Source organism: Lissotriton helveticus, chromosome 11 (assembly GCF_964261635.1).
Source record: "Lissotriton helveticus chromosome 11, aLisHel1.1, whole genome shotgun sequence".
In the NCBI taxonomy this organism is placed as follows: Eukaryota; Metazoa; Chordata; class Amphibia; order Caudata; family Salamandridae; genus Lissotriton; species Lissotriton helveticus.
Window position 1 is genome coordinate 1024681819 of NC_136072.1, and position 24776 is coordinate 1024706594.

General features: G+C 50.0%; 1 protein-coding gene across 2 annotated transcripts in view; it reads right to left on the reverse strand.

Moving 5' to 3' along the window:
- Positions 1-24776, reverse strand: part of PTPN11 (protein tyrosine phosphatase non-receptor type 11) — a 581214-nt gene that overhangs the window by 145912 nt on the left and 410526 nt on the right. The gene's annotated exons all lie outside the window — the stretch shown is intronic.

The following is a 24776-nucleotide window of genomic DNA, read 5'->3' on the forward strand; positions in this document are numbered from 1 at the left end:
CCCACTGGGCTCCCACACTGGGTGAGCGCTTTGGGTGTGGAGGATGTTTGGCGGGCCCAGAGAAGCAATAAGGGGAGTTTTACCTTTCATTCTGCAGCACAGAACTCATTATCCTGCCTTGACTAATTATTCTTACCATATACTGACATACTAGATATTTCCGTGGTTTTTATACTTCCTAGAGCTATTTCTGACCACTCCACGATCTTGTTGGATCTGCATGGTTCTGAGCCGAGGCCCAGAAATTGCTGGAAGGTCAGGGCTTGGTGACTAATATATGTGGGGTTAGTGACCTTGCTCAAAAGAGATACTGGGCAACAATTTAAATTGAACATGACATTAGTTGACTCCGCCAGGATACTGTAGGAGGCATTTAAGCAAAGGCCATGATGTACATCAGGGTACGCCATGAAGAAAGGAAAACTGACATAGTCCTCCTAGAAAAGAAAACACTGCAGCTCAGTTAGAATGCGACGCAACGGAGTCCAAGACCCTGTCCTTTCTGGAAAAGTTGAGCACACCAAGACCCAGCTGCATGACGCTGTGATGGACAGGGCCAGGCAGCTATGGATGGTTTCACAGAGTATATTATACAAATTCAGTCATAAGTACAGGAAATTGACACATTGGCTAGCGACTAACAAGCTACAGATGAGAATGATACCGCCCATTACAGGCATTATGGCTAATACTATCCCGACTGCCAAGGGCATAGCAGAGACTGCCAAGGGCATTTTTGCACATCTTTTAATAAAACGTTATAAGCCAAATGCTTGCCATGACAGGATAATCCACTGCTCTCAGAACTTAGGGTGCTGGGGTCGGTGGATTGTAATTTCTTAGATTTACCCATGATTCCACAAGAAATTGCTGAAGTCATCACAAATCTATAATCCTGTAAACACTGGGTCCCAATGACTTCCCGGCAGGATTCTTCAAAAAATTCTCATGACTTATCAGCCCTTCCCCACCCTTTTTGCTGAGGGGTTCCATCACCCCTGCTTGCTCCTCGATTTGAGCAGTGCCACAATTATAGCACTCCCTAAACCAGGTAAACCCCGGACCAGAGTTCTTCGTATCAACCAATCTCTCTCATCAACGTAGAGGCAACATAAAGTTCTGGCTTACCAACTAGTGAAGGTCTTAACATCCTTAGTCATTCATGATCATTATGCTGGGTCGTGGCACCAGTCACTGTTTTAGGACATTACATTCATTCTTGATGAAAGTCCAACAGGCAGGAACCTATGTATTGGGCTACCCTGTCCCTCTCACACCTAAAATAGACCTCCTCTGGATCATGGAAGACATTGCTACACTGCACATTTATAGGACTAGGGTATCTGATTGTCAATTGAGATGTAGCTAAGAAATGGAGGGTGGGTAACACTCCTACACTGAATGATTGATAACTTTGTATGGGCTACTGCTGAAGGACTGAAACATCTGTGTAAAAAGCTAGGGGTTGCCACTCTATGCATGATAGGGATGGGGATCCTGGATGGAGGTGAGGTAACTTAGCACGTTCTTCTGAAGATTTCACTTTTTACCCATTATTGTTAGTTGCATGCCAGAGCCTTGCCACCTCCGTATGTTCACTTCCATATGGACTCGTGAAATGGGCACATTGGTTTATGTGAAAATGTCATGTCAATATATTTATGGTTATACTACAAGTCAATCTGGATGACTTGTAACACCATCATTTTATGATTCACTCATACATTGTCAAATATCATGTTTTAATGTTGAAAACAAAAAAGTTTGTAAAAAAAAGGATAACAGTTCAAAATTAGTAGCTGTTGGAGGGAAATTTTAGAGGGGACAGGGCGAGCTCACAAGAAGAGCCTCGATGTGAGAGTAAGCCAAAAGCAAGCTTTACGCTGTCAGCAGACAGAGATGTATATCAGCCTTTCTGTTCAGTAAAAGTCTTGTATGGGGAATTCTAGTATTAGCAGTTCCTGAAAAGGAGATAGTGAGCCCGTCTTCTCAGTCACAAGGCGAGTACAGTGCAGAGGAAAGAGCGGAACTTTTCCCAAAGCCCCTTTTGATTGTACTTCTGTTGGAGGATGACCTGCGAGTTGAATGAAAGAAGAGTCTTGAAAGCCATGTAGTGAAAGAACAGCTTCTGCAAGGATAACATTATCTTGTTTCAGAATGTCTCTATCATGGTGCAAAGGATACTGAATTTGATTAGGCATTTCTCTTCAGCCTGCAGACCAGTTAGCTGCCTGATTCTGTACCTGCTGCAGGTAATCAATGAGCTATTCTTGGAGACCAGAGTAAGTCATATTGCCATAGTCTAACTTTGTCATGACGATGGCGCTTTTCAACTCAACTACATGAGAGCTTTACTCAACTTTTCAACAACATGGATAACTGGGGACTGGTTATTTCATCAATGGTTTAAATGTAAGGGAAAAGGAGAAGTCAGCACTAACATTAATCCCAGAGCCTCTCACTCCAGAATTTAGAGCAGAGTCAGGATCAAGAGAAAGAGGTAAGAGAATTGCCTGGTTGCATCCTCCACTTTTACCTGTACCTCTTTTTTTAACTATTGAGGCAAAATAAGCTCTCCTACACCCAGCGATAGATGTAATTCAGATATTTATTTATTTAGTCCTGGTCTTTACGTCCATTTTCCAGACTGAGATCTTTCTGTCTGTTATATGCCTGCAACTCAAATTCCAATTGGTGTAACAGGAGACAGCTCAGGAAGGGTACCATTTGGAGGTCTCCGTACCTAGAAAACACTGGGAATCTAATGCGAGGACAAAAACTACTGGATTAGCCCAAAATCATCCCAAAATGACATTAGCAAAAATAACTTAAAACTTAGTACCAAGAAAGTCACACAACTGAGGGTTAGCCAAACCAAACTACTGTTTAAATGTGACAGCAAAATACAAATTGGCTTCGGTTTCAATTAACAATTGTAATTGTTTTTCATATGAAACGTATTATATAATTCTTTTTTCAGCAAAAATACATTTTTCTCAATTGCATTAAAAGATGGGTACGGCTATGCAATAATGTTGACAAACCTCTTGTGAGAAATGAAAAAAATATGAAAAGCCAACAAAAATGTTTCTAAAATATAGATTTTGTTTTCTTCTTGTAAAATGATGTGTTGCTTTGTTAAACATTCATGTTATAGTTGCTTTTAGCTAAAGAAAAATGCTGATACTAACAAAAGGTAATAACATTACTTACCTTGAATAAGGAAAGTTTGTATCATAATTTGGGGTGTGCAAAAGTCACATAATTTAGCTTACATGGAATGCAAAATTACGCTAAAGTACACGTAAATATGCAAAATGCAAATCAGTCATTTCATGCTATATTTTAGCATGACATACATCCTTGTGTCGATTTTTGATACAAGTACGCATTTGACGCTAAAGAAAAATCTTTCTGGTAAATTTTCTATCTAACCACAGATTTGTAACCTTTAGAATAATCCTCAGGTGCCAGACTGGATCCGGAAGCTTTACACAGCAATGCTCCCATGCTGCCTTCTTTCTTTCCACCCCATAAGTGATATAGTGGAGCCAATACCGACAACACTTAACGCCGCTCTTGCAGATGCGGAATAAAAAAGGTAATCTGAGGTACCAGAGCGCAGATCTGTACACTGGAACTTTTTATATGGAAAAGAGACCATTCCACAAAAGGTGGCGGTGGGAGGGGAGTGGAAAAACTGTAGTTAGATAGAATATCCACTAGAGAGAATTACCGAAAGGAAGCAGCTTGTTCTTCTGGTGGTCTAAATGCAGATTCCTCACCCTTAGAATAGATACCAAAGAGGTACCTCCTAGGGTGAGGGTCTACGGAATGGGCTCAGACCAAAAACACCTACAGGACCGAAAAGCCCTTACAGTCAGACCAGGATGTCATGGCAGTAGTGCTTCGTGAATGTGTGCACTGACGTCCACATCGCAGCTTGACAAATGTACAGCACAGGCACTCCGCGTGCAAACGCAGTGGTAGCAGCCTTGGTCCTGGTGGATTGAGCCATCAGTCGTTCTGGGGGCTGCTACTTGGCCTATGTGTAGCAGATCTTAAATCAGAGGACTATCCACCTTGACAAAGTCCTTTTCTGTTCCGCCTTGGCTTTCTTTACCCCAGAGAAACCCATACAGAGCCGATCGTACACTCTGTAGTCTTTGATGAAATCAATGTAAAAACTCAAAGCTTTTTTGTGGTCCAATCGATGAAGTCTCTCCTCATCTTTCAAGAGGTGAGACAAAGCAAGGAAAACCGTGAGAGTGATGGATTCCCCATGTGCAAAAGAGTCACAACATTGGGCAAAATAGGCTGCCTTGGTCCTCAACACTAGTTTGTCCAGGAAAGAAGTGGTGTAGGGAAGATACATCGAGAGGACATGAAGCTCACTCACATGAAAAGCTGACCTGATCGTAGAGGAGAAGGCCGTTTTGAGAGTTAGAATACACAGCAAGCAGATATTGTAGGAAAGCTGGCTTTTTATATAGTGGACCAAAATGAGGTACAGTGTGTAAAGAGACCAAGCAAACCCCAAATGGTTTACAGAGGCTCAAATGACACCCCAAATACTCTCCTTTTTTATTTTTTTATTTATATTTTATTTTATTTAATGCAATTTTCTATAGTGGGAACATTACCCGAAGGTGTCAGAGTACAAAAGAACCAGTTGCGATACATAAGGACTTAGGATTACATGAGTTACATAAAAGATACAAACAGGAAATAAAATTGCAAATGTACAAGTTGTAAAGTCTCACAGGGAAGACATACAAATGGATAAACTCTAATAATCACGTAGGAATGGTAGTGAGTACAAAGGTCTACTACATATACTAGTGGTTAGAGTTATCTCTATATACATATATATACAAATAGTAGATGTTCTCAGGATTCCATTTTACCAGCGATTCGGTTCGAACAAGTATATATCACATATTTACAGAGTGAAAAGAGAAATAAAAATAAAAGAAAATTAAATAAAAAGGGGTAGAGAGCATTATGTGGGGGAGAAGAGTTGGAGGTTGAGATTGGTGAGAGGAGAGAGGGGGACCTGAGGGGGAGAAAGAGATGAGGCAGTCCGGCGTAAGTGAAATGTCTGAAGGTCAGCAGGATGGAATCCAAGGGACCAAAGGAAAGGACAAGAATCAACAAAATGGCGGACCCGGGTCGTGGGCATCGATGGAAACCAGGGTTCATCTCTTTCCCCTCTTTTGTTCAACCTGTATATCTTTCCCCTTATTTTTATGTTACAGCAACTGGAGGTCACCGTATTCAATTATGCGGATGACCTCCAGTTAATTTTCAATCTATCTCACTCTCCTTCATCTGCTCTGAATGTCCAAACCACAATGACCCTCATCCAAGACTGGATGAACTGCAGCCACCTCAAACTCAATCCGGACAAGACCGAATTGGTCCTGACCGGAGGTGGCTGCAGTCCCTGGTCTCCTTCTTTCTGGCCCTCTTCCCTTGGTGTCCCTCCACTCCCGGTTCCTAAAGTGAAGACCCTGGGTATCTTTCTAAATCCCCAGCTTACAGTTCTCCCGCAAGTAAATTCTGTGGTCTCTTCATCTTTCTTTTCCCTCAGCGTAATTAGAAAAGTTTCCCGTTATTTTTCCCCTCCAGCTTTAAAAATCATTTTGATGGCCATGGTACTGTCCCGTATAGACTATGGCAACATAGTCTATAACGGGGCCCCTGCATACATGGTTCATCGTCTACAGCTTGTGCAGAATCAGGCGGCCCGTCTGATCCATGGCCTTCCCAGATATCATCGGGTTACCCCTTTACTTAAGACCTTGCACTGGCTCCCTATAAGGGAGCGGGCCCTGTTTAAACTCGGCTGCCTTACCTATCAAGCCAGAGCAGGTACTGCTCCCAAGTTTATTTGTTCACTCATCAAACCATACTGCCCAGGCAGAGAACTCCGCTCGGCCCATCTAGCCCTCCTTACCATCCCTCGCTTTAAAAAGCAGAGGGCGGGCGGAGTGAGATTCGCTGTCCTGGCTCCAACGTTCTGGAACTCCCTCCCGATTGCTCTGCGCACCTCACTTTCCTACCCCCTTTTTCGGAAATCTCTTAAAACTTTTTTGTTCACCCAAGCTTACCCCTAAAACTCCTTTCTGCTGCCCCCACTGATCATCACTAGCGCCATGAAACCGTTGGGTATGCAAGCGCTGTACAAATGTTTTTAAATTCAAATTCAAAACTCAACATTTTTTTTTTTTTTTTTAAATATGTTTTTATTGCAGAATCAGGAATAAACATATCCAACAAGCCAACCTAGATCCCAATGGTACCCAGCATACAGTGCGACAGTAACACAATACACAGCCGATCAGCCCACATCCCGGAGGCTGGGCGGCGCTTCAATGGCTTAGTACACTGGGGGTATCTCGGTGCGTGCTCCATCCGGGGCACAGGTCAAATGCAGCACCTCGTTTCTGCTTTTATCCCAAAACAACCAACCCACCCTCTCCAACTAGTCCTTGGCCACTCCAATGTCACGACACTGAAACATCACAATTACCTCCCTGGGCCATCCGGTTCCGGGAGGTTGCCGCTAGCCGGCAAACCACCCCCTCCCACGACTCCCTCCCAGTACCCTCCCCTGCAACTGCTGCTAATGCGGGTTCCACCATCCTTTCCTAGCTCTAATGTGACAACTATCAGGAAGATTCGACAAGCAAGTAGTCACACGGAATCCCTCCCTATACCTGATCAGCTTCTTCGCCTTCAGTTAGGTAGTCCTTTAATGCTTGCACCACCAGCTCCCAGGACCTTGCCAGGTCCAAACTCTTTTCGTTACCAGTTCTAGTCGCCTGGCGCATTCGTGACACACTCTCACAACCCGACCACTTCATCAGTTCATTTCTCCACCTCCGTACAGACGGCCCCTCTTTGGACTTCCAGTGCCAAGTGATTTCACGCTGTGCCAGTATCAATCCCAACCCAATGAATTTGCTTGTCACCTTGGTCTTTTTGGTGTGCGGGAACCAAAGAAGCAGGCAAGCGGCCATGTCAAAGTCTACCTCCCGATCCGTGACAGCATTCAAGAGGTCCCCTACCTCAGACCAATAGTTCCCCAATTTCGGACAGCCCCACAGCATGTGGTCAAGATCCACCTCAGGTTCTAGACAACGTGGGCACATGGCATCAAGCACCTGGAAGTGTCGGCGCAACCTCTCCGGGGTCAAATACGCCCTATGAAGCACGAAAAAATGCACCTGTTGGAATCTCGCATTTCTCGTCCCTTTCCAGGTCCTATGTAGCACCTGACCCCAAATGGAGTCCGGGATCTGTTTACCGACGCTGGCCTCCCAACGCGACTTCAACTCAACCAACGGGGCCAGACCTTCATTCAACATCCTATTGTGGAGGCAGGTCACCGCCTTGACGGTGCCCGCTGCCATCACCACATATTGGCACACCATCGTCACCTCCGGTTCAGCCAGTCCGCCCCCCCCCAGTGCCTCTGTACGGCCGCAACAACCGCCGCATGCAACAGGAAGGAACCACTTGGCAGGCCGAATTGATCTTGTAAGGTCTGGAACGGGGCCAGCGTCCCGTCCACATAGAGGTCTCCTACCATCTGCAAACCTAGGTCCTCCCACTCTAACAATTGGGACCAATCACCTCCGTGCGGTAAGGCAGTGAGCATTCCCAGCGGAATCTCCGGTGCATACGGCCGGCGCTTCCCAGCCCTCCTCAGGTTCCTGTTCCAACACAATCTAAGCGTCCTCTCCTCCATCGTGAGGTCCCTACTAGCCAGTCTCTGTTGCATCACGATCGATGACAAGACATGCCTCTGAACGCCGTTCCCCCGGCCACCCTCAGGTCCTCTGAATTCCCTGGCCACGTCCTGCGTCAGGACCTGGAACTGCGCTGCCAGATAGTATAGCTCATAGTCGGGGACAGCCATCCCTCCTTCACACTTGGGTCGCATCAAGGTGGCTAATGCCACCCGTCGGCGACCGTGGCCCCAGAGAAAGCCAGTCACCAACGTCCTCAGCTCTCGAAAAATACCCTGCGGGATCCACACCGGCAACGTTCTAAAATAATACAGGAGCCTCGGGAGTGCCACCATTTTCAACAGTGCCACACGGCCTAGTACAGACAGCGGGAGAGATGCCCAGAAGTCCACACTGCCTCTCAGTGCTCGAATACAGCGCCCCACATTCCCCTCAAGGAGGTCCGCCGCCGCATGGTAGATGCGCACTCCCAAGTAAACAAAACAAGAGGGTTCCCACACTACCGGCCTCGTGAGCTGCGGGCAGAGCGTGGTCTTCCGCAACGGAAACACACAGGTCTTAGTCCAGTTCACTCTGAGGCCTGAAAGCCTCCCGAACCTGCCCAACATGTCCACCGCGCCTTCTAGAGCCCTTCCAGAATCCGCCAGGTACAGTAATAAGTCGTCGGCATACAACGAGATGTAATGCGAGTCAGGTCCCTGTGCAATCCCGTCGAAAACAACTCCTGTTCTCGCCTGCGCCGCTAGCGGTTCCATTGCGAGGGCAAAGAGCAGAGGGGATAGCGAACAGCCTTGCCTCGTGCCCCTACAGACCGGATAAACCGAGGAGACCAAGGTCCCCAGCCGCACCCGCGCCTTAGCCGAAGAATAGAGCACTCTCGTCCAGCCCCGGAACCCCTCCCCAACCCCGAACTTCAACAGCACGCCATCTAGAAAATCCCATTCTAAGCTATCAAACGCCTTTTCAATATCAACCGTCAGCACTACTGGGCCTGGTTCCGCTGCGGCAGCACTATCAATGACCCCAATCAGCCGACGGATATTCATCGAAGTGCTCCTAGAGGGGTGATGAATCCCGCTTGATCCCTATGCACTAAAGAGGCCATTAGTGGGAGGAGCCTGGTGGCTAGGATGCGGCTCAAAATCTTGTAATCTACAGTCAACATAGACAACGGACGAAAAGAAGAGACATCCAAAGCATCTCTGCCCGGCTTCAGCAGGGGCACAACCAGCGCCTCCGTCATAGAGTCAGGCAACCGCCCTAATTGTCGCGCCTCCGCATACACAACCTGCAGTCTGGGCGCCAACACTTCCATGAACTTGACGTAGAACTCGATCGGCAATCCATCCACCCCAGGGGTTTTGTTCCGCGCCATATGACTAATCGCCCCTCTGATTTCCGCTAGGGTGACGGGGCCCCCCAGATCCCGGGCTACCTCCTCATCCAATACCGGCAAAGGGACCTGATCTAAGTAATTACCAATGTCCATGGCCCCCACTTCGAGGTGGCTGGCGTACAGACCCGTGTAGTAGGACTGAAAGCGCCCCAGGACCGCTGACTGCGAATAAACCACCTCCCCGTCTTCCCGTCGCACACTCATAACCGGACATCCTCTAGGGTTCGGATCAGCCAACTTCGCAAGGAGCGTGCCCACCTTGTCTCGCTCCTCATGCACTTTCACCACATACAACTTATAATCATAGCACCGCAATCTCTCCGTCTCAGTCGCCACCGCCTCCTTAGCACGCAACAAGCTTTCTTGCAGCTCCGGCTTCTCGGGTCGCTGCTGTTCCACCCCTCTCAGCACTTCCTCCGCCTTCGCGAGGTCATTCAGCACAGTCCCTCTCACAGTCAGAAACCGTCCCATACATATCCCCCTCACCACCACTTTCATCGCATCCCATTCATTCGCTCTAGTCGCTGTTGACCCAGCATTGACCGCGAAGTAGTCGTCTATGCCTTGACGGACCGTGTCACAGAACGCCGGGTCATCCAGCGTCTCCGGACGAAGTCTCCACGTAGGGACCGCCGATCTCGCCCGCTGCCATTGCACAGAAATCAGCAGTGGGTTATGATCCGAAATGGTCCTAGACAAATACTCAGAGTGAATCACCACATTCGCCAGAGACTCGCAACACAGCACCGAATCCAGTCTAACATGCAGATCATGCAGTGCTGAGAAGTAGGAATAATCACCGGTTTCGGGGTGCTGCGCCCTCCATACATCCACCAAGCCCCACCTCTCCTGCCAATCCCGCCTATGGGTCGCGAGTCTGCGCACTGGGGAGTCCACCAAAGGCGGGTGTGACCTGTCCAACAGCACATCTGAAATGGAGTTAAAATCCCCCGCCAGCAATATAGGGCCCGCCAAATAATACGCCAGTGAGCGCGACAAACCCTCAAAGAAGTGCGCTTGGTCAGCGTTGGGGGCATAAATGTTACACAGCACCACCTCCCTACCACACAGCCGTCCCTCCACCACCACATAACGGCCCTCCGGATCTATTTTCTGGCTCGTGACTTGGAATGGCGTGCCCGCTCTGATCCATATTAACACCCCTCTGGCAAATGCTGAGTAGGTCGTGCCAAACACCTGACCCCGCCACCTCCTCTGTAGCGCCCCACATTCCTGCTGAGTCAAGTGAGTCTCCTGAAGCATCGCTATCTGAATGCCCCGCCTCACCAAGTAGGCATGTACCTTGTGGCGCTTAACCATAGTTCGAATACCCCGGACATTCCATGTGACACATTTCAAGTTAGGTAACGTCCCCATAGAGCATCACCCCCAACAGTGGCACACGCCAATAAATGTGACCCGCATCGCAGCAATTGTACAACCCCTTCAAAACACACCCCTTAACTCCCATCCACCCCCTCCCCAGGACAGGGCCTAGTAACCCAGCTTCAGCCCCGTTCCAAACCGCAAACACCCAACACATCACACTAGTCTGTAGTCGACACCACAGAAGACCTTAAGGGTCTGATGAGGACTATGGAGCCCCAAACCAGGACGACAGAGCGACCACCCCGCGCCCACAGCCCCATTCTGCTAATGCAGCCCCATACCTGGCAGTCCATTAGGAGTCAGGAGCGTCCAGGCCTTACAAGCAGTACATCGGCCACAAGCTTCACCCATTAAATATACCATCTGAAGTTTGTGGGGTGACCTCCGGCCCCTGCGCTCCCCCCACCTCCGAGTCTTCATCACCGGTCTGCTCCCCTTCCCTTTCCGAAGCCGAACCTCTGGAAGTGTCTTCTCGTTGCGAGCCCGTGATGTTCGCCGTGGCCTCCAACGCACTCAGTCTATCGGCCAGCATTTGCGCCTCTCGCTCGGCCCGTTGGCGCCTATTCCGGGAGCGGATGCGCTGCGACTTCCTGACCTTGACCGGCTGCGCACGATCCCTGGCGGGCCTGTGCGCACGATCCGTCCCCGCACGATACAGTTCCAGCCAGGACCATGCTTCATCCGGTGTCTGGAAAAAGTGGGTTCTGTCATCCACGACAATCCGCAGCTTGGCTGGAAAGAGCAGGGAGTATTGAATCCCTTCCTCCCTCAGCTCTTTCTTCACCGACAGAAAGGAAGCCCTGCCCCGCTGCACTTCCTGCGTGTAGTCCGGAAAGATCGTCACCTTGCGGTTTTCCACCTGGAAGGGCCCTTGGGATCTCGCCCTTTGGATCAGCAGATCCCGGTCTTTGTAGTGCAGCAGTTTGACCACCATCGGTCGGGGCGGTCTGCCCTCCAGGGGCGGTTTGGCGGGCACCCTGTGCGCTCGTACCAGCGAGAAGAAGGGTGACAGACCCTCCGGCGCCACCACCGTCCGAAACCAGTCCTCCATGTAGGCCACTGCGTCACCCTTCTCGATTTTCTCCGGGAGCCCCACCACCCGCACATTGTTCCGGCGGTTGCGTCCTTCCGCATCCTCTGCCCTACGCTCCAGGAGTGCCAGGCGACGAACCACGTCCTCGAGTTTATGCTCCGCGGTGACCACGGCCGGTTTCAGCTCCTGGAGCAATTGTTCGTTGGATTTCACTTTATCAGAGAGCTTAGCGTGGTCCGCTCTCAACAGGCCAAGCCCCGTCGCCACCTGCGCTATGTCCTGGTGCAGTTCGTCCTTCGTGGCAGTAATCGCGGCCAATATCGCATCGAGGCGGAGATTCAACCTTTGCTCTTGCGACGAGGGCTCCGTCGTGAAACCGTCCTCAGCTTCCTCCGACCTCCCTTCCCTGTGCGCCTGTGTCGCGGCGGCTCCAGTCCCTTGCGCGGCCATCTCGAGCGCGGGACGCCTGCCTCTCGTGCAGCCCCCTCCAAAGGCGGCTGGTGACGATAGACCCACCGAACGTACCAATCCCGGGCCCGCCCAGCACCAACGACGAGCCAGCCAAGTGGGCGCAGATCACTTGTCCCCGGGCTAGCGTGGTTATGTGGAGCCAGCTGTCCCACGCCCTCGCCCCGTCGCCAACCTCTGGCCCAGAAGGCGTAAGCCCCACCGATCAGGCGAGCAGCCGTGAGTCCGTTGTCCCGGGCTGAGCAAGCCCTCTGCTCCTAGTAGTTTCAGACACTGTGCGTCGCAGCCAGGGCGACCAAGATTCTCCGCCGTGTGCGGTTGGGCCCCACGGTACCCCGCTGTCTCAGCCAGTAGCAAGCGGGCAACACACGGCCCCTGGTGCAGAGAGGATCAAGCCAGGGCCGCGGGAGGCGCCCGAATCCAGGTGCCAGGCAGGGACCGGCAGCCGCCTCCTCCAGCAAGCAGGTCATTCCATCGGCAATGTGCCTGGCAGAAACGGCAGTCTCTCCATGGTGCTTTCGCCCAACTCCAGAGGGGCTACCAGCAATCACTTCCAGCACGCCAGGCCCAGATGCAGCCCCCCTGGCAGTGCCCTGAAACGCCCCTATGTGGGCCGGAGTGCGCCGGCCACCCCGGTCACAGTGCACCCCACAGTTCCAAGCCTGTGCTCCCACGCTGGTCACCTAGCAGGGCCCCCCTGGCGATCGACTCTCCAGCCGCCACTCAGCCCGCTCACCCTCCGGGGCGTGCAAGCGCCGTGCTCCGCTGCTCCACCAGCGCCCTGATGAGTCTCCGCTCACTGCAGTATTGCGGCGGCCCCCACTGCAGCACTCACAGCAGCCGGGCGGCCCTTCTCATCCGTGGGATCTCCGGCCGCATTGCTTGAGCCTAGCCCCTGCGCTCCAGTCGGCCGGAGGAGCCGGTGGGGGAGGGGGCGCCGCCACCGTCAGTCCTCCGCTCTGCTCTCCGCCGCCGTACCGGGTCCGCACCCGCTGTCCTTCCCTCGGTTCTCCGCCTCGCGACGGACCCCCAGGCGCCTCCAGACGGCCCCGCACCGCTCCTCACACAGGTTCCGGAGCTTCACTCCGACGGCGCCGCCATCTTGATTCCTTTGTGCTGCCAGCCGGGCCAATCTCCAGGTCCGGTCCACGCGGCTTCCAGGGTCCCGACGGGGATTAGATGGTCCCCACCAGGTCAGCGACCCGCCAAGGCCTCATTTGTGGCTGCCAGGTGGCATGGGGCAAGGTAAATCAGGAGAAAGGACGGGACTCGGCGCGGAGCAACTCGCTCACGCTGCCATCCCGGTCGGCGCCGAAACCACGCCCCCGAAACCATCTCAACATGGCAAGATGCACCCAGGTCAAGAGCGACAACAGGAGAGGATTCCAAAATGGCGGGGCGCACACGAGTTCCAGTCCAAAAGTTACGAGGGCCAAGTCCAAAGAAAACCAGGGAGCCGACCCAACGGAGAAAGAACAAGAGGGGAAAAGGAGCCAGACAGTCAAAAGGAGGAGCATCTTCAGTATTTGCACCTCCTTTCATCACTGCTGCACACACATGATCCCTGGTCCAAATGCTCCCACACTCCTGTACTGGGCAACACAGTCCACCCGTGTCATTAGCTGGAGGGGTGTTAAAACAAATCCCCAGGTCTCCACCCAGCTTTCATGGCTATCTTGGCTCTCCCAGGGGGGCGTTAGCGGCTTCGTCATATGTAGGGGTTGAGCGCAGTAATTAAAATCCTCTCCCGGTCGTGTAACCAGTCCCGCCCGTCCGCTGTGGCCACGGGCCCCCATCCACACACTGCGGGCCACACAGGCGGATGGAGGCTGCAGATCCGGCGATCATGGGCTGCACCAGCTGCGGGCGCCCACCGGGGAAGATGAAAGGGCAGCAGGGGGCCCGCTCCTGATGTCACAGCCCCCGCATTGTTACCTCATAACGTGGGTCCGTTTCACCGCGGTCCCCCCACTTCTACCTCTGTTTCACCTCGGGTGCCATCTTTAGGTGTTATCGCCAGGGGTGGATATTGCCGATATCACGGCACAGCAGCCGCTGGAAGTATCGGTGGCCCCAGCGGCAGACGTTCCAGATCGTCCGATTTTGGCATTTGGTCCTTACAGATCATTTAGTGGGGCTTGAAGGGCCGCGTTAGGATGTTGTGCACGGGGTCAGCAGGTAATGCTAAACATTTATTGCACATAAAAGGCAGTAAATTAGACACACACTAAATATAGAAATTTGACACCAATTTATAAAAATAACTCTTCGTTTGATGTACGAGTTACTTACCTTTAGCAACGATGTATCTGGTAGAGACGATTCTAGCCGCAGATTCCTTAACGTAGAATTATCTCCAGGCATGAGACTGGATCCGGAAAACTTTTTTGCCACAGCATCGGTACCACATGACTCCGCCCTGACTTCGTCTGCGCATGTGAGGTCAGCGAGGATACATAAGTCCTACACCGGCGCGCCTATGTCAGTTTTCTTCGGAGAACTTTTCTGCGCCACAACGCGGAGCCATCACAACAAAAACGGTGAAAATATGGGAACAGTGTGCGAAAAAATCAGCTAAACAGAGAGGGAAGAAACGAATGGTGAGGAACAGCACTACCCAGAAGAGTGCCAGTCACAATGGCACCCCAAGTCATGAAAGGAAAGAGCAGAGCACATCTACTGCGAAACAAACCTGCAACAAATAAGACAGCCTCCCTGGGGGCAGAAAGCATGTAAAACTACATAGCAGACAAGGAGGTCCGCAACCACAGCCCAGATAGAGAAGGACACCAAGGCGAGAACGGAAGAGTAACGACAATTCACCCCCAAGACCACACCAGCAAGGAGAGACATCTCTTGTAAGGAGCTAAGGGCCGAGGCCCAGCCAAGAGACATCAACTCTGAGGATTGAAGAGGAGGCAGAAAGTGCAAGCAATGAAAGTTAGAAAGATACGAGCAGACCCCACACTGGAAGACCAGAGTGCAGGGGCGTAAAAGTACCCATGAAATCACCCACCAATCACCAGAAAGGAGGGAGTGGATCAACAACAAGACAAGCATCCCACTAGGGAAGAAGCGAGAGAAGGCACTCGCAGAAGAGATCCCCACGGAGGCAGGCGAGTGCAGAAGATCAACTAAGGATCCTCGCGGAACGGGGAGGAAGGGCGGGTCGTGAAGGAATCTGCGGGCGGCTAGAATCGTCTCTACCAGATACATCGTTACCGGAGGTAAGTAACTCATACATCTGATAGAGACTACTAGCTGCAGATTCCTTAATGTAGAATAGATACCCTAGCCATACCCAAAGGGGAGGAGGGTCTGCGAGAGGACCTCCACAGCTTGTAAGAATACAGGGCCCCAACAGGGGACGAGTCATAGGGACAGGGAGAAAAACCGAGTCCCCCCCACCCCCAAGCAGAAGAGAATCTCTCCAGATTGGAAGAACACAGGGCCCCAAGGGGATGTGTTATGGGGACAAGAGGGGCGGCCCAGCCCCCACCAAGCAGAAGGAAGCAAGGACAAGGCAAATGGAGGTCAGTACACCCCAAGCTCAGTCAAGGCACCAGGAACCCCTGCCAGAAGCCCCAGAGGAACAGACAACGGCAGAGGAGTACCGAAGAAGAAGAATCACCCCAAGACTCCAAGGAGAACAGGCAGAAATGGAGGCAAAGCCCTCCACCGGAACACACACACACAGTGAACGAGACAGTTGAACCTGACACAGCCTGAGTTTACGGGCAAGGCAAAAAATTACGCCTCAGTCAATAAAGGCAGGCGTGGGAAGAAAGATGTAGTCTCGAAAGGCTCCAGCAAAAAAAAAAATTTAGGAGCACAAGGGCCCACGCCAAGGCCCCCAGTCATAGACCAGCAGAGCAAGCGGCGCAGCTGGCCGTGGACAAGCACCCAAAACCGAACACCCAGACCATGTCAAGCCCAAAACAAGGGCAAAGGCCAAGGAAATCTCGAACGACCCCTAGAAGGAGACTGCTCCGGACAGAAACCAACCCACGAAAGAAGTGGGACCAGCTGGAAGATAAGAGGAGAAACAAGTAGGACGAACCAAGCCGTCAACAGAGGAAAATATCCCCCCTGGAACCAAGAATCAAGGACCGGACTTCGGCACAGCACTGTTGAGTCTGCCACAGGCGCCTGCTCGACGTCGATCGGCGCTGGAGTGGGCATTCACGGCGCCGAGCCACCACATGCTCCCCAAGAGAAAGGGGCGGGGTCGAAATCGGTACGGCTGAGGAGTGGCACCAAAAAGGCGCCGGCTCAGCCTCAGACAGAGCAGCCACCAATGTCGAGAACCGAGAGTGACTCGGGAAAGCACTCCAGGTCCCGGCTTCCACCCGCGACTCCGCCAGAGCCGGAGAGGAAAGCCCTCGGCGCCGAAACGGCGCCAGCTCGGCCTTCGGCGAGGCAACCACCTGCTCAGAGGACCGAGGGGGATTCGGGGACAGGCCCGGAGTCCCAGCGATCTCCTGCGACATCACAGGGAGGCCCGTAGGGATTTGCGGCGAAGCAGGGATTCCAGGAGCTGAAGAGGGAAGCCCCGAAGGACTACACCTCAACGACACCACCCTCCTACGACCTGAAGCCGAAACCTTCGGGGCCAGGGCCGGAGCCGCCGGCGACTTCGTGGAAGATCCCGACCGAGGGAAGGGATCCGCGGATGCCTCAGGAGGTGGAGGAGGGGTCAAAGAAGCCTGCAAAGCCGCAGCGTAGCTGTCATTTGGGCCCTAGTCGCCCGATGCCAGGAAACGGCGGGTAGGGTGGCGATTGGCAGGGGCGCACGTCCTGAGAGAAACCAGGGCCCACCGCCGAAGGAGGACAAGGCCTCAGAGGCAAGCTGAAGGACCTAACAGTCAGCGAGCAGCACCCTTGTGGCCGTGGCGAGGGACGAAGTCGCAGACGGAACCGGCGGCTCCTTGCTTCCGAGGGAGGGGACGGCGCTCGGACGAGACCGACCTGGACAAGCGGGCGACAGCAATTTAATCTGGCGCTCTTGCCGTGACTTCGGTTTATGGTGTTGACAGGCGTCGCAATCTGTCGAGTCGTGGTGTTCGCCCAAGCACCACATGCAAATCGGGTGAGGGTCCGTCGCCGATATGGGACGTGCACAAGAGGTACACGTCTTGAAGCCCGAAGGCATTCGCACACTGTTCCACAACGCCAAAGCGTAAAAAAGAAGGCCTGAAAACAGGTCGGGACACGATCCGGATCCACGTTGCACGGAGAAAAGAGCAACAACTGACGTAGGCGCGTCAGGGTGGGACTTATGTATCCTCGCTGACGTCACGTGCGCGGACGACGTCAGGGCGGAGTCACGTGGTGCCGTCCCCCCCCCCGGCGCGCAGGGATGCTGTGGCAAAAAAGTTTTCCGGACCCAGTCTCACGCCTGGGGATAATTCTATGTTAAGGAATCTTCGGCTAGTAGTCTCTATCAGATATCAATTTAGATGCCAAGAGCATCGGAATCAGGTAAGTACCTTTCAAGTAATTAATTTTTATGTTCCAAAAATTGACAGCGCACTTTCTGGAGTCCTAATATATTTATTCATTTAAAAGTTTTATTTAGCACGAACAAGAACACATATGGGTATCAGGGCGCTTTAGATATTGACAGTTAAGAAGGTACAAGCAGTAGAAACCATATCTCAAGCAGAACAAGAAACGAACATAACAGATCATAGCAAATCTAACAGGTCAATAAAGAACAAGTGTAAAGTAGCGCATCCTACGGTGATTGGGACCTAGCCCAGAAATGTCTTCATCAGTATCTCTTTAACTAACCTTTTGAAGGAAGCAGTGGAATTGTTAAGTCTTATTTCAGGTGGTAAGGAGTTTCAAATTATTGGTGCAATACCCAAGAATGCTCGATTGTAGGTTTTCTTTTTATGGAATTTTGGTGGTTTGAGCAGTAACGTGCTAGAGCCTCTAGAGGATCTAGAGCCCCATGGAGCTCAGGCTTTTGCACAAGATATACTGGGGTGTTGAAATGTAAAGCTTTGTGGGTCATGCATGCAATTTTGAGATGTATCCTTGCTTCATACGGGAGCCATTTTAGTGATTTCAACTCTGGCGTGTTGTGATGGTAGCTTTTGCAGCCTGTAATGAGCCTTGCAGCGGAGTTGAGAGATGCCTAAGTGGCGCCGTCTTCGATTTAGGAAGGCCACAGACGGTTGCGCTACCACAATCCAGTTTAGAGATTACTAGGGCTTGCACCGCAATCTTAAAGTCGTTGTGGGGTAGGAATGGGTTTATTTTTCTTAGGACTCTCAGTTGGAAGTTTGCTCCTTTGGTGAGAGCACTAATGTGCTTTTGCATGTTCAGATGCTTATCTAGCATTATTCCCAGAGAGCTCACAGAATCAATGATGTTTAGAATGCAGTTGAGAGCTGTTTGTTGACACATCCATTCTTCAATGTCTGGAAAGTGTTTGGCTGGTGCGATAAGGAGAAATTCTGTTTTGAGAGCGTTTAATTTCAAGTAATTAAGAGTCGACCAACGTTGCGTTTCCTGAAGAATAGAGTTGAGGGACCTGATGTCCTCAGGGGAGGAGACTTTCATGTACAGTTGCGTGTCATCAGCATACATGTGATAATGGATGATGGACAGTTTCAGGATTTCTGTTAGAGGCTCCATGAACAAGTTGAAGAGGGTGGGCGAAAGCATAGACCCCTTTGGTACCCCCAGAGTGAGTCGTGCGGGTTTGGACAGACCCGGATTCACCTTAAGTGTTTGTGTTCTATTGTGTAGGAATGAGGAGAACCAGTTTGGCACAGTCCCTGAGAGTCCCATCCTATGCTCCAGTAGCTTGATATGGGTATCATGTTTGACTGTATCAAAAGCGGACGATAGGTCAAGTAGGATCAAAAGATACGATTCATTTAGGTCCAGCATTCGTAGAGCATCATCAACAATGTGGGTAAGAGCAGATTCCGTGCTATGACCCTGACGGAGGCCAGACTGAAATTGGTCCAGCAGTTGGGATTTTTCACATAGCTGGAAATGTACGCATTCCTCTAGGTGCTTAGCCAGAGTAGGAATATTGGAAATTGGACGAAAATTGTGAAGGTTAGTATGGTCTGCCATAGTTTTTTTTATTTTTATTTTTTTATTGTCATTTGCATATAACATTGCTGATTACAAAAGACACATGTAGTATTCAGATCATACATTATACGAGGTAGTGCAGTAGAGGGAACAGAATGTAGGTGTTTTCGTTCCTCCAACTTTCTCAAAGTGCACATCTCTACAGTTGATAACAACATGTCCATGGGGCCCCACACCAGCGTGAGCGCATTAGTCACTCAGCCATCATTTTTTTAAGGATGGGGCTGACCTGCCCGGATTTAAGGCAATCCGGAATCGAACCTTGAAGAAACGAGCTGTTAATTAATTTGGGCCAAAGAGGTAGTATGGATGATCTGACCTCATTGAAGAGATTTATTGGCAACGGATCGCTGAAATGGTTGGATGGTTTCAAAGTGGCCAGAGTTTTGCGAATGGTACTTACGTCCATAGTATGGAATATGCTCCAGGAAGCATTGTTTTATTGGGGGGTGGAGGGGGTCCAGAATGGGTGGGGGAACCCCAGACCCTGAGATAGGATAGGAGACAGGAAGATTCTCCGAAGCTGCCCCTAGTCCCAGTTAAGTCTTTGCTGTTTTTTTCCTGGAAGAAGGCGGCAAATTCCTCACAATTAGGCTGTGAGCAGAGTTCCATTGAGGGAGGATTGGCTGTTTGACTGAAGCTTGATTAGTTCAAATAATATCTTTGGCCGATTTTTGGCTTTGCTGTAGTTGCCTTCTGAAGTAACTAGCTTTAGAGCATCGGATGTGTTTGTTGTATAAATTTCTCAGAGATCTCAGCTGAGTGAGATGGTAAAGGGAGGGAGAGGATTTCCACAGACTTCTGCCATTCTCAGATTTCTTCTTTCAGTATTTAAGCTACCATTATACCAGGGTTTGGAGATTTTGGAAGACATTCTTTTTAGCTGTAGGGGTGTGATTGAGTCTAAAATGTTAGTCATGGAGCTTTTATAGTGATCTGTAAGGTCGCCGACATCAGACACATACAGAAGGGGGGAGGGGGCAGGCTGCTATCAATGCAGGTGGTCAAATCATATAGGTTAATGTTTCTAAGACTTCTTTGCCAGTGTCTGGGTTTCTTTAGCTGAACTTTATTGGATCTTACCAATTCTGTGACAAGGAAGGAGATGCAATGGTGGTCATCCAGTCACAGGGGGCGATAGTTTCAAGTTGAAAGGCGTTGATCTTACCAATGACCAGATCTAAGATAGCTCCCTTGATGTGAGTAGGGCTGTCGCATATTTGAGTGAGGTTGAGGTTAGGCTATTGACTGACAAAGCATTGATGTCATTCCAATGGAGGTTAAAGTCGCCAAAGAAGATCTGGGTGCCAGGACACACTGTGTTCGATGAGATGATTTCCATGATCTGTTCTAGGAAGCGGAGATTGTCTCGTGGAGGATGGTAGAGCGCGTGGAATTTGCAAGCTGGCGTGTTGTTGCATGAGACCTCGAAGCACAGGTATTCGCATGACGACAAGAAATATGAGTGCAGTTGTCTGATAGATTATTACGATATATACAAGCGATGCCTCCATCTTGTCCTCCCGACCTGATCATGTCAAAGTTAGGGGGCACTAGTATGTAGATAATGGGTGCAGAAGAATAGTTAAGCCAGGTTTCAGTCAACACTAAAATGTCTGGATCATGAGCAAGGATGAGGGCAGTAATGTCCGCAGCATGCCGTACTGCTGATCTGCAGTTGAGAAGCATGCATTTAAGCTGTGATTTGTGATCCACTGAGGGAATATTTGTTGTGGGGACACAGGTGAGGTTGTTGTTATTTAAGGATCTAGAGTTTAACCAAAGGTTCTCTAAACGGGTCTGAGTGGATCGTATAGATTTGGCACTAATTCTCTGTGCAACCAGCTTATGATGGGTCATAAGAGAGATAAAAGGGTAGTAATATCCTAATCTTGAAGTGGGTCTTTAACTCTGCAAGGACGAGAGGGGTCAATAGAAAGGGGAGAGGTTTCCCATCTGTGGTGTGTATGGGCCACTTGTGATGAGGTCACAGTGGGTAAGGGATGGATAGAGATCCTGGGGCAAGAATTAGAGGGATGTGTGTAGTTGAGGAACTCAGTCTTCGAGGGTCCATTAGAGTTCAGATTCTCAGACAGCTGGGCGGTGAGGTGTAAGAGGCTTTGAACATCAAGCATGAGTTGTTGAAGGGCAAATGAGATCTCATCCAGTCTAGATTCAAAAGCTGTATGTGGGCGGATTCCTGGTACTTGGGGACAGGAGCTAGGGTGGGGGGTCTAGGTGAGGAGAGGTTAGAGAGCTGCGGAGGCGTGGAAGGGCAGTGAGGTGCGTCATGAGGTGGGTAGTGTAGCACTTGGTTAAGAAGAGGTACAGGGTCTTATGACTCCAGTTGCTGGTCTGGTTAGGTAGAACAGGATATAGGCGTGATACTGGAGTATGCTTTGGGGACAGACATGGGCACTTTAGGAGAGTCCCCAATAATATTCATGGGGTTGGAGTGTAGAAGAGGTGAACGTGTGCCGTAAGGGGCTAAGTGCCTCAGACCTAGTTGCTCTTCGAGAGTGGTGAGCATGTTGACTAGTTAGGGAATAGGAGGGGAGAGATTCTGGTCCAAATAATGTCAAACAAGAGTTGCTATTTAGTTCATAGGTCCATATTGCGGAGCAAAGGAGGGAAGGGGATGGGTCAACTGAGATGCAGAGGTTGTGAGAGGCCACTATATGTGGATTGAAGGGTTTGCCAAGGGAAATAGGGGGACCATGGGAAGGTGAGGATTCATTACTTAAAAATTGAGTTCTTGATGATGGGGAAGGTGGTGTAGAAAATGAACAGGTTGTAGGCAGATGACTAAATAAGGTTGGTCCCATTGTTATAAAGGGAGATGTTTGCATCAGCTTCGTAGGTAGGGGAGGGGTAACCATAAGTCTAAGTCCATGGGGGTTCTTCTAGGCTGTGGTGATTTGTAGCAGTGAGTAAAATGCCAACTTCAATTTAGCACATCTTTTCGTAAAGTAGATAAGATCAGTTATTGTCTCACACTTTCTTATGCAGTAGGAATTTGTGATTAGGGTTTCTGGGTGTGCTTTTAGGAGTCTGTGCTTGAAATTTTTAGATGTGTTTTTGATAGGATTGGTGGGTAAATCATTGTATAAGCGTTATGGCCCGATGGCTCCAAACTCGTAAGGATAGGTCTTAAGGTTTTAGAAGCAATGACCGGGCTGCTGACAGCTGTTGAATGATAGGCGAAAATTCTGTGGGAAGTGGGCATAACCCTGACCCAGAGGACCTAATTTCACCAAAAACCTCGATGATGGAATTTTCTTAGTCATGTTCACTTCAGGTAGCCCACCTTAAGGGTGGTACTAGCATGGGTGAACACGCCTCCCGACTAGCTAATTTTTCCACATGTCATGGTGCCAAATGGGCCGTGGGCAGGAGGTGGCATTTTCCCTGTCTGGGGGAAGCCAAGGTTGCATATCGTAGGTGGTTGGGGCCTTTGAAGCCTCCTGCATTGATATGTAGATAACTAGTCATCCTGCTTGGAGGACATGACAACACCTCCTGCCAGAGCTGGCTTTGTTTCCGACCTCAAAGAGTGTGGCCAGTGTGAGTGTGAGTCAGCCAACACACTAGAGGTCGGTAGGTTTTCAGGGGGTACCTCTAACGTACACTCTGGGTGTATGAATTAATAAATCCATAACTGGAATCAGTGTGGTTTTATTAATTCGAGGTGTTTGATTCTAAACACCATAGGTTTCAGTGAAGCCATTGTGTAGCTGGGGAACTCTTTTTGACCAGTGCCCAGTGCATACCTTAAGATTGCTTACCTGTTTACTTGTATCCTCAGTAATTGACTTGGCCAGCACAGGGGGATATCTGCTCATGCATTTATGCCCTCACATGTAATATAATGCACCCTGCCTTAGGGCTGTAAGACCTGCTGTAGGGGTGACTTACAAACATTACATGTCGTGTTAGGGCACATGGCACACAGGGTGTGGTCCATGTCGTGTTCTCACTATTAAAACCATTGTGTCACACAGCCTGCAGTGCCAGTCTGCATGGGATAAGTGCTGGGTCCCTTAGAGTGGCAACATATATGCTGCAGCCCTTAGGGACTCTCTTTTGTATCTATGCTCTAGATACCAGGGGTACCATTTACTAGGGACTTATAGAGGTGCTAAAGGCCTCGTCAACTGGGGATCAATTGACCAGTGAATTTGTTTGGGGAACTAACACTGTAACTGGGGACCTGGCTAGAATGAGCCCAGTGCACTTCAGCCAAAGTTTTATCAAATACCAGGCAAAAAGTGGGGATACTACTGCAACAAAAACACAGTTTCCTATAGATATGCATTGGCTTCAAGAGAGTGCACCTGAGAAACGTCCGGACCAAATGAAGAAAAAACAATAACCTTATCCATGCATGGCGACAGAGATAAGATATATTTATAAAGTGCTCGATTGCCGAGGCGTCTTGGCGCTGAGAAGTGTGAAGAGGGACTGCACCGTTAAATCCGGCGCCTTAGTTAGGGGGGAACAACCAAGATTTTAGCAATTTCCTAAAATGCTGCCTGTTGGACTGTAGTCTCATAGCGATTGATGTCTGATTCCACAGTTTGGCTGCACAGTGTGATAAACTCCTACCTCCCCATCTTGCTCTGCGAATTTTGGGGATTTGTAGGAGATTCGCATTTGTGGATCTAAGATTTCTCGTGGGAGTGTACCATGAAAACAATCACCCACACTACCTCCATGTAGTGCCTTATAAACCAGACATAGGGCCTTAAGTTCTACTTGTTGCTGGATAGGGAGCCGATGTAATGACTTTATACCAGCAGAGGTGAGAGTGCCTTTAGGAATGTTTAATAGCAATCGTGATGCGGCATTTATTAACAATTGTAAATTACTCCTCTGCGCCTTGTCAATGCCCATAAAGAGTGCATTGCAGTAGTCTATTTGAGAGAATAAATGCTACTACCACAGTTTTCCTAAGTTCCTGAGGAATGAAAGGGACAATCTTCTGTAAGATCTTGAATAAAAAGAAACAGGAAGATGTCAGAGAGTTAATCTGAGCTGCGAAATTTAGCTGATCATCAAAGATCACTCCTAGATTCTTGGTTTTAGTTGTTGGACAGGGACATTCACCAGGCTCAATTGGCCACCAGGTTTGATTCCACAGAGATTGGCTCTTGCCAAACTCCACAACCCCCGTTTTATTGGTGCTGATCTTAAGAAAGTTTTGACTCATCCAGCTCATGATTTTAGTCAGACAGGTGTGAAAGCTAATGGCAGTGGTCTCCGGCTGTTTGGATACGGTTATGACAAGCTGCAAATCTTCCGCATACGAGACCAAAGTAAAGCCATGGTCTCTGATGAGTCTAGCCAGAGACCCAAACCACTCTAGTACTGATTACTTGGCCTAGACAAATGGTGGTGTCCAGGACAGACTGAATGACCAGTTTTGCAGCATCCTGGCCATTGTAAATCATTTGTGCCAGGCAGGCTGTAAGGTCTTCAGAGTCTGCCGGCAAGATCTCACTGCCGGTTTCTCGAAGGGTGTTCAGCCAAGCAAACAAATGGTGCTGACTGACGTCAAGGCCAGGGTAGCTAAATTGGTGGGGGTCATGGAAAAGAAGATGGGATTCACCTTGCTACC